General features: G+C 43.4%; 1 pseudogene; it reads right to left on the minus strand.

Annotated features, from left to right (window-relative positions):
- Window positions 1–6,803: 6,803 nt before the first annotated feature.
- On the minus strand, window positions 6,804–7,735 carry LOC121436865 (annotated as a pseudogene).
- Window positions 7,736–9,668: the final 1,933 nt, after the last annotated feature.

Genomic DNA, 9,668 nt, shown 5'->3' on the forward strand with positions numbered 1-9,668 from the left:
CCGTACAGAGTCAATAGAATCCCTATTAAAAGTGCAATGATTTTATTTTGCAAGCTTCTAATATTTGGAAAGTGACAGATGCCTTAAATGTATTGAACTATGGCCTGTCACCCAAAAGACTACTTTTTGAAAAGCAGTAAGTTGTGAAGCTTTACATCGCAGTTTTTCATCATAACTTTCCCTTTCTTTGTCTACCTAAGTCAAAACTAATTCTTAGAAAAGACATTTGGGTTGAAAATTAAATGAAAAATCCATGTCACCATATAGCTCATCACCACCCTTACCCTAGACCCACAAACTTGCATTGAGCAATTGTTGGAGCCCGTGTCATTCCAACACAGATAATTATTTTCCCTAACTGGACTGAAACGGAGTCGTGAGGAATAATCAGACGCAACTTACATGGTCATCACTGAAGGGCATCTCAGAGTCTTTTCTCCTGACGATCTCCCACGTCTATTCTCCAAACAGCTTATAAACCATCACATAATTTGAGAGGGAAATACATTAGGTTGTCCACTAGGTAACCAGGTGAATGCCTTCTGTCACGTCCGCATCTACCTGTCTGCTGAAGTATGCTAACTGTCATGTAGGCCTGAATTAGCATCTTTATAAGATATCCTCCAGCTCTTTCGGCACATAACATCACCCAGCCCAGCCTGTCTGGGCACTGGGTCCGAATCCTTGGGGCACCCAAGTGGGCAGGAGTCCCTTTGTTTCTATCACCTGCCTGCACCAAACAGGGTAGGCGCTTTGTTTGTGACCTGCCCACCAGCATGGAGGCCTGATCTCTCGGCGCCAGGAGAGACAGCATTGGGGTGAGTTTCTGGCCCCGCCCGCCAGCCTGGGAAGGGGAGCTCAGAGGTTCCTTGGCCCCCTATCCTTCTTGGGCTCTCTGCAGGGCCTCCACTCCCTGCATACCGCCTCTTTCTTCCTAGCCCACCCAGCTCCCATCCAGAACCCTCCCCACTTCGGCCCCACCGTCCTCTTTCTGCACATAACATCACCCAGCCCAGTCTGTCTGGGCACTGGGTCCGAATCCTCGGGGCACCCAAGCGGGCGGGAATTCCTTTGTTTCTATGGACTGCCTGCACCAAGCAGGGTAGGCGCTTTGTTTGCGACCTGCCCAACCAGCACTGGAGACCTGATCTCTCGGCGCCAGGAGAGCCAACGTTGGGGAGAGCCAGCGTTGGGTAGGCAAGGAGACCTGATCCAGTAAAAGAAGATCCATAAGGGAGCATTTGGAAGAAGAGATGGGCAGACGCCAAGGCAAGAATTCGCCCAACAAGCTGAAAAGCAACATGAAGCCACCAGAAACCAGCGACCTCACAACGGGAGGACATGAACACCTTAATCAAGAAGAAGTAGAAAAGATTGACTTCATGAAAGTGATTGATGCCCTTAAACAGCATGTAAAAAAATGCCCTTATAGAAATGGATGAGAAATATAACAGAAAGTTTGAAGAATTGAATAAATCAGTGAATAATATATCCTCCAAATTACAAAGGAAGGAGCACCAAACATCCTGACCATTAGGTCATCAGCTTCAGCCAATATCTCTCCTCAGGTGATCTACATTTATAATAAAAGAGAAGGAGCAGCACATCCTGGCTATTGTTAGGCAGAGACAGCTTGTCTGCAGAGCTACGTGACCACCTCAGATCAGGCCTATGGCTTTTGTGTCTGGCTGCCATGCCATACAGAAATATGGGCCTACAAGCAGTGAGAAGTATTATACTCCTCCAATTTGGAGAATGGATGGTACCAAGTCTCTTGAAGTATTCCTGGTTATTAGCCTGGTTTGGAATTTGGAGTGTGATGGATCCAAGTGTTTAGATACAGAGACTATTCAAGTGCCAGAAGCAGTGACATACAGAGCAGGAGGTGGGAGTAACAAACTCTTCCCTAATTATTTTAAAATATTGTCTCTGATCTCTCTTTTATAAAATTTTATAAATGCTATTACAAAAAGTCTTGTAAATAAATAAAAACATCACACACCAAAATTAACCAGACCTAAAGTCTATGCAACTAAATGAACTTTTACACAGTAAAACATGCATTCAGAAGGGTAGAGGTGGAGTTTCACATCAAATTATGCACTTGCAATATTGATATATGCTATGCACGTATCCACCACCAAACCCAAAAGATTTATGACAGAATTAGAACTAAGAAATCAATTGGCTTTTTATTTTCTTTCATAACTCATGCCCATTATATATTCTCATTAATCACTCTTGTATATAGCCTTTCTTGTCCTCATTTCTTCATGTTATTTATATGTACATCTGTTGAATTTCAGGTGTTGGATAATGTGGACTGGTTTCACAATTACGAAATGAAGAGGCTCATCTCATCAATAATATGAGACTCTCATGCCCTTGTTTAAGAAAGCACAACAATCATGAAAAGAGGTTTATGTTATATTAAATGTAGGCTCAAACCAAACTAGTTTCTAGTACCTAAAATATCCATGGTTTCTTTTTGGAGGGTCATTTTCTGGATAAACATAGGTAACAGCATGAGTATAACTCCCTGAATTCAATTTTTGATTATGATTAGAGGACCATTCTTGTCACGCTGAGAGCAACATTATTTTATTCCATGAACCTCTTTTAAATTTTATTATTCAAATAATTATCTTTTGAAATGCTGTTCTTGTACTTGTCCATTTTCTCATTTTTGATGGTTGTTTTATGAAACTTGGGAAGGACATCACTTGACGGTGAGTTTATGAATTATTTGAGAATTTCTTCAGGATCCTTTACCTGCTTGTATTTTTTTTTTCATTTTGGCAAAAGTTTGTATTTTTAATTGCATAATTTCACTGTGCATTGTTAGACATTTGCAAGAAAGAGAAGCAATTGCCAGATATGCTGGAACTTACCTGGTAAGCCACAACCTCATGGTGATACACAGATGAATAGAAATGTGTTAATTTAAGATATGAATTACTTAATAAGAAACCTGAGCTAATAGACCAAACAGTGTTGTAATTAATACAGTTTCTGTGTGATTATTTGGATTTGAGTGACTGGAAAAAGAATGAGAAGCCTCTGTTTACAGAAATGGATGGAACTAGGTACCAGTGGTGTTCAATAAGTGATTTTGAAATAGGACTGAATATTATTATGGTATGTAAAACTTTGCTCCTTGTAGTGATTTTTTTAAAAAAATAAGTAGATGCCAACATTGTAAATCTCAACAATCCATGAGAAAGAATACCTCCAACATCAGTGAACCAGAACATAAAATGGTTTAAACTCAATTTAAAGTAAAACCATCTCTACCTGAAGCCATTGCAAAATGGGCTTACAGTGGTTACTTAATAAAGAAAAGATACTCAGGAAAACACTCTTCAGACTATAGCTGGTTTAATCAGGCTATACAATGAATGAAGGGTATGAAATTTCAATTCTACTTGTATGCCAGTTTCATAGGTACAGGCAGAAGATGTGAAATTTTTCTGAGTTAGACATAACAGATTTTATTAGTCGTAACACAGAAAACATCAAGAACTTCATATTCCTGACAGATCTCTGTGACCATTCATGGAGTGGGTAACTAAGGTGGAAGCTATGAACATGGTCAGATCACATAAAAGCTCAGGTGTAGTACAAGACAGATATTGGGGTTCAAGCTGAAGATCAGAAAGACAAAGCAGCCAAACCACTAGAGAGTTTTCACTTCTATCAAGGCTCAGACAAACAAAGGGGTGATCCTGTCCTCAACATGGCTGCAGACTGCAGTGCTCTCCACCAAACCTCAGACAACAATGAGCGCTTGTCTCCTCCTGCCTTATAGACCTCTCTCCACCCAGTCATTTCACTCCTATCTCTACCTCCCTAGTGCTGGGATTAAAGGCATATGACTCCCAAGTGCTAGGAACACCTTTGTGTGAGCTCTGTTTCTCTTATTAGACAGATCCAATCTTGTATAGCCCAGGCTGGCCTTGAGTCCTGGGATTAAAAGTGTGTGCCACCACTCCCTGACCTCTAGTGATTTCACTCTGCACTTTGATCTTCAGGCAAGCTTAATTTATTAAAACACAAATAAAATATCACTATACCCTATAAAACTTAAGGAAGCCAAATCTTTTATTATAGGATGTATATATAACCTTTGGTCTGGAAGTAAACATCATACATACATACATGAATACATGTACACATTTACACATGTATGCATACACACACATAGTGTTTCTTTACCTAGCCACCCCATTAATGAAAGGAAGAATACTACTCAAGAGTTATAGGAATGGCCAAATATATAACATTCAACATTATACAGAGGATGTCCACAGTCACATATCATAATGGATACTTTGCAGGGCCATGTGCAATTGCTATGGGGGATTTTCTTGACTAATGATTGATGTGTTGAAGATCCACCCTACTGTAGGCAATGCCATCCCTGGATAGGTGGTCCTGAATTCCATAAAAAAAAAAAACACTATAAAAGAACTGAGAAAGCCACATGGATATTTGATCACACTGTGACATTTGAGAGTGTAAATAAAGTTAACTTTGAATCAGGGGGCAGAGGCAAGGACTAGCTGACCAGAATTTTAGCCATAGAGATTTTGGAGGACTCAGGATATGATATGATAGAGAGGCATAGGAAACAGTAGAGGGTTTAGAAATATTCATAAGCTCTTTTGATTGGGGAAACATGAGGAGAGAGGGTCAGCTGGTCATTCCTCTGCTGTTTTCTTGATCTTTCAGGATTTTACCACAATATCTGACTTCTGAATTTTTAATTAATTAATAATAGAAAAATTTAGATAAGCTCTTCGAGCAAGCCAGACCATCTTCCATGGTCTCTGTCTTAGTTCCTATCTCTATGTTCCTGCCTTAGAGTCTCTCAATGATGGACTGTTATTGGGGACATGTAAGCCAAATAACCAGTTCCAAGTTGCTTTTGGCCACAGTCTTTATTACAGCAATAGAAACCGAACTAAGACAAGGGTGATATGAATGTCCTATTTGTTGCCGGGAATTCAGTGCACTTACTCTGCACTTTGACCAGTTGTTAGTTTCTGTATTAACTACTATCCACTGCACAAGAAAACTTCTCCAATGAGATCTGAAAGGTGCACTATTTTATGGGTGTAGAAATAGGAATTTAGAAGGCAGCTTAATACAGTGCTTTTTAACTGCATACCAATGGGGAAGTCTCTATATTCTAAATATTTGACCATCAACAGGTATTAGATTTGACGTGGTAATCTTAGCTTTTTAGTGAAGTGAATAAAATTCTTTACACTGTAGATAAAGAAGAATGTGAAAAACAAATTACAAACAAATCAAAAGTTGAACAGACATAAGAAATATTTTGGGGAAATATTTTTTCTACAAATGCTGCTTTTTCCATGAGATATGATATCCTATAGAACAATCTACATCAAATTTCTATTTCTATAATATTATAAACATTTCTGTAAAACTAAAACTAGATGCACCATGAGATCCAGCTATCTTATCTCCAGGTTAAACCTACAGGAAATGAAACTGACATAGTAGGCCAAAGAGATATCTGCATACATATACTAATTGTGACATTACTTGCAATAGATTAAGACATAGAACAAGTCCAGGTGCCAAGCAATAGGTGAATGTAAAAATAAAGTATGGTACACACAATGGAATATTAGTCAGTCATAAGGAAGTACAAAACCTTATCGCTCATAATAAAGGGTGAAACTGGAGTATTGTATTAAATTAAAGTCAGACACAAGAAGACAAGGCATAATACAGTTTTCCTCTTATTTGGAAACTAAAAAAATGGCAACCTGACTGTAGAATAGTAATGGGAAAGTGAGAAGAGTATGGATAAAAAGGCAGCTAGATCTGAGTAGTGCATGCCTTGTGTAAGTATGGAACTGTCACACTGGAGACATTTGCTATATATTACTAATACACCAAAAAGAATAAAACGAAGCACAAATAGTAAAAAATAAAATGCTCTCTTCTAACTTAGATACCTCTTAAGTCTTTCTCGTTTCTTGCACTAAAATCATTCTCTCCATCCTCTCTGAATTTGGTGTGTTTTGTCTGCAGTATTTATTAGAATAGTTAACACACCCCAATACTACTATAATAGTTTCCCCCTATCCTATGACACCTATGACTCTTGCCTCCAAATAGCTTCCAATCTGGTAGACGCACTTTCGTTCTTTTTTTTTTTTTCAGACTATACTGGTATATTTAGGATTTAGTGTAGCACATTTATTGCTGAATGAGCAAATCCCTACCATGAGTGGAGATAAGGGGCGCTGTGCTGACCCCGCTGCCCGGCACAGCCCTTCTGAACTGGTCCTCGTGCCCATGTGGCTTGCACCATCCCTGTCTCTTCTGCATCTCACTGAGTAATAAACTCTCCCTGCTTGTGCCACAACACCTGGAGCCCCTTCTACAATCCCTGCCTCACAACCCCACTCTCCTCTAGATGGCTCTGATCCTAGGATCCAAGGGAAAGCACGGATCTCATTACCTCTAAATTAAGCCGAGCTCTCTGTCTGCCTCTGGCCTCGCCCACCCCTGGGGGATTGGAAAGGACCCTTTGACCTTCATTCTCCACCATCACTTTTATTTTACTTATTTTGCTCTTTAAAAGTGGAGGTGTTGGGGGGATTCGAGGTGGTAATTTAAAAAAAGGTGGATAAATGTAAAAAAAGCAGTAACAGCTGGTGACTCAAATGGTGGCGTCCTATTGTCCACTGTCTGTCACTTGTATGACAGAGGCTCCTGTGCCTTCATGCTCCCGAGTCTCCTCCCCATTCCTGAGGTCACTGTGCTTATGATCTGGGTTTCTCCACCTTCCTCCGAAAGGCCACACCCTTTGACCCCACCCTCACCCTATCACAGCACCCTTTTGGATCTTTTCTTGGTTCCTTGGCCTTCTTCCCCTGCCCCTCACTCTCCAAATCAGTGGTCTTTTCATCCTCAGTAGGTTCCCGGAGTCTGACAACCAGTACCAGGGCCTGCAAGAGGCCAAAGAGGCAGGCAAAATGCAGGGGGTGGGCAGTAAGTAGGCTCAGCACAGAATGGAGCCCATGTAGGGCAGCCAGGAAACACAGCAGTGCATGTAGCCAGAGGCCCACAGATCCTCGAAGGCCCGCAGCATCCAAGATAGCTCGAAGTGGCCCAGAGCACAGAGCCAGCAGGGCTGAGGCTAGCAGCTCCAGCAGGCGTAGGGTCAAGTTACTAGAGAGCTGTAGATACTCCTCTGGGTCCTGCAGGTAATGTGAGGGAGCCCTTGGTTGCTCCCGTAGCCAACGCCGTTGACCAGGTTTCTTCAATAGGGCCTCTGGTCCAGTGGTGTCTTGTCCTCCTTGGGGTGACACTCCAAGGTTCTTCATGCCCCCTGAATCCACAGAATCCCATTCCAGTTTAGGAATGGCTCCTCCAGTCTCCAGTCTTGCAGGCTCTTGAACGCTAGAGACAGTTTTGTCCCGCTTGAAGGAATCCTTTCTTCTGCTGCCAGGTTGATCCACTTGGACCTCTCTGCTGGACTCTGGAGCAGCCCCAGGGATCCTCGGTTTCCCCGAATCCTTGGTCTTGAGAGGCCCCACATCTCCCATTGTCTCTGGGCCACTGTCCCAGTCACTTCCAGAATTCTCAGGGGAACTGTCCGCCATCTGGGTTCTGGGGCAGGCAAGTCAGCCTTTGTTGATTTCCTGCCGCCCCAAGGTAGAGGTAGCTAGCCACCAAGCCTTTGCAGGAACATGATTTAACTGTATAGTGAGCCCACCAAATCTGCGACCGCTTTCTGACTCTGCTTAAGATTCTTGGAATCTCCTTAGAGGCCGGAATCTGTTCTGGTTCAGAATAGGTATCTGCTTGGTGATGTCTGATGTTGTTCTACTCTGAATTCAGAAAGAGCTCACGTAGCCCCAAGTGTGGTAAAAGGCTTGCCTCCTTGTCAGTTTAGGGGAAAAGAAATCCAACTGCCACCTCACACTGACTCACAAGACTTCCAGGGCCTTATAAGGCCAGGATCACCTCCACAATGTTCTGTTTTTAGATTTCCTTCCCAGCGGTCAGCACCCTAGGTGTCACTCACCAAGGCCACACCCCAAGGTGTCCTTAAAAGGGGAGATGGTACTCCATCGAAGAAGGAAGGTAGGTGGTCCAGAGTCCTTTGGTCCTAAATTTGAGGGGCCTTAAACCGCGCTGCCCGAGGGAGCTCAAGGAACAGGAAGTCCCAGTTGAGAGGAAGACGGGATGGAAGTGTCCTGTGAACTTCAAGCTGTTACACACATTCCTTAACTTAGGAGGCTCTGGGTCTACAAAGTGGCCCCACTGTCCCGGGAGGGAGCAGCTGAGACGCGGCCTCCCTCTGTGAGGTCAGAATGGAGATGTCCTTGGTGACAGCAGTCACAGTGCAGGCCTCCTTGGGGACCCAGGTATCAAGGTGCTGCCCGCTGCGGGTAGCTCTGGGGCCCAGCGTCCAGGGAGTGGCCTCACGGAGCCTTGGGAGCCCGGAAGCAGCTGTGCGGGGTCGGTACACTTTGATTCTTTTTTTTATTACTTTATAAGTAATACCAATCAAAATTTCTACTTCCTCCCCTCCTCCCACTTCCCTCATGCTCCCCCACACACCCTCCTCACTCCCCCTCCAGTCCTGAGAGAGGGCAAGTCCTGCTCTATGGAAAGTCCAAGGCCCTCCCCCCTCCATTCAGGCTTAGAAAGGTATGCATCCAAATAGAATAGGATCCCAAAAAGCCAGTACATGCAGTAGAGACAAATCCCAGTGCCATTATCATAGGTTTCTCAGTCTGCCCCATTTGTCAGCCTCATTCAGAGGGTCCAGGTTGATCCCATGCTCCTTCAGTCCTAGTCCAGCTGGATTTGGTGAGCTCCCATTAGTTCAGGCACACTATCTCAGTGGGTAGACCAACCCCTTGTGGTCCTGACTTCCTTGCTCATATTCTCCCTCCTTCTGCTCTTCAATTGGACCTTGGGAGCTCAGTCCAGTGCTCCGATGTGGGTCTCTGTCTCTATCTCCATCCATCGCCAGATGAAGGTTCTATGGTGATATTCAAGATATTCATCAGTGTGACTATGGGACAAGGCCAGTTCAGACACCATCTCCACCACTGCCTAGGGTCTTATCTGGGGTCATCCCCACGGACTCCTGGGAACCCCTCCGGAGCCAAGACTCTTGCCAACTCCAAAATGGCTCCCTCAGTTAAGGTTACTCAAAACAATATGTCTTCTTGGGAGTTGAATTGATACTGGTTTGTAAATTAATCTTTCCTTCCTCTGTCGTCCTTTTGCTACCCCCTCTTTTTCTCCTTTTCTCTTAGTCCCTCTTTCCTAGGAAACTCCATTTCCCCAAAATCTGAGAGTTAAAGGAAATCCACCTTTCAGGGACTTGTGAAGCCAGTTCCCCTCTAACAAAGGATTCCTTTTTCTGATCACTGACAGATGGGACAAATGGCTCTCTGTGGTGCCGATTAGCACACCACATATCATGCTGACCTCCAGGCTCCCTCAGTGTCACAAAGACCTGTTACACACTTCATAGTCCATGCTAGGTCTTCTCACCTCCTCAGCCTAAACTTCTCCACCCCATGGGCTTCTCTCCCTCCGCTACTCATTCTTCTTATAACCCAGCTACTTTTGTCAAGCTCACTCTCTTAGATGTCTTCTTTCTG

The sequence above is a fragment of the Microtus oregoni genome, unplaced genomic scaffold, assembly GCF_018167655.1.
Source record: "Microtus oregoni isolate MIOR12 unplaced genomic scaffold, Mior012 000050F_004, whole genome shotgun sequence".
In the NCBI taxonomy this organism is placed as follows: domain Eukaryota; kingdom Metazoa; phylum Chordata; class Mammalia; order Rodentia; family Cricetidae; genus Microtus; species Microtus oregoni.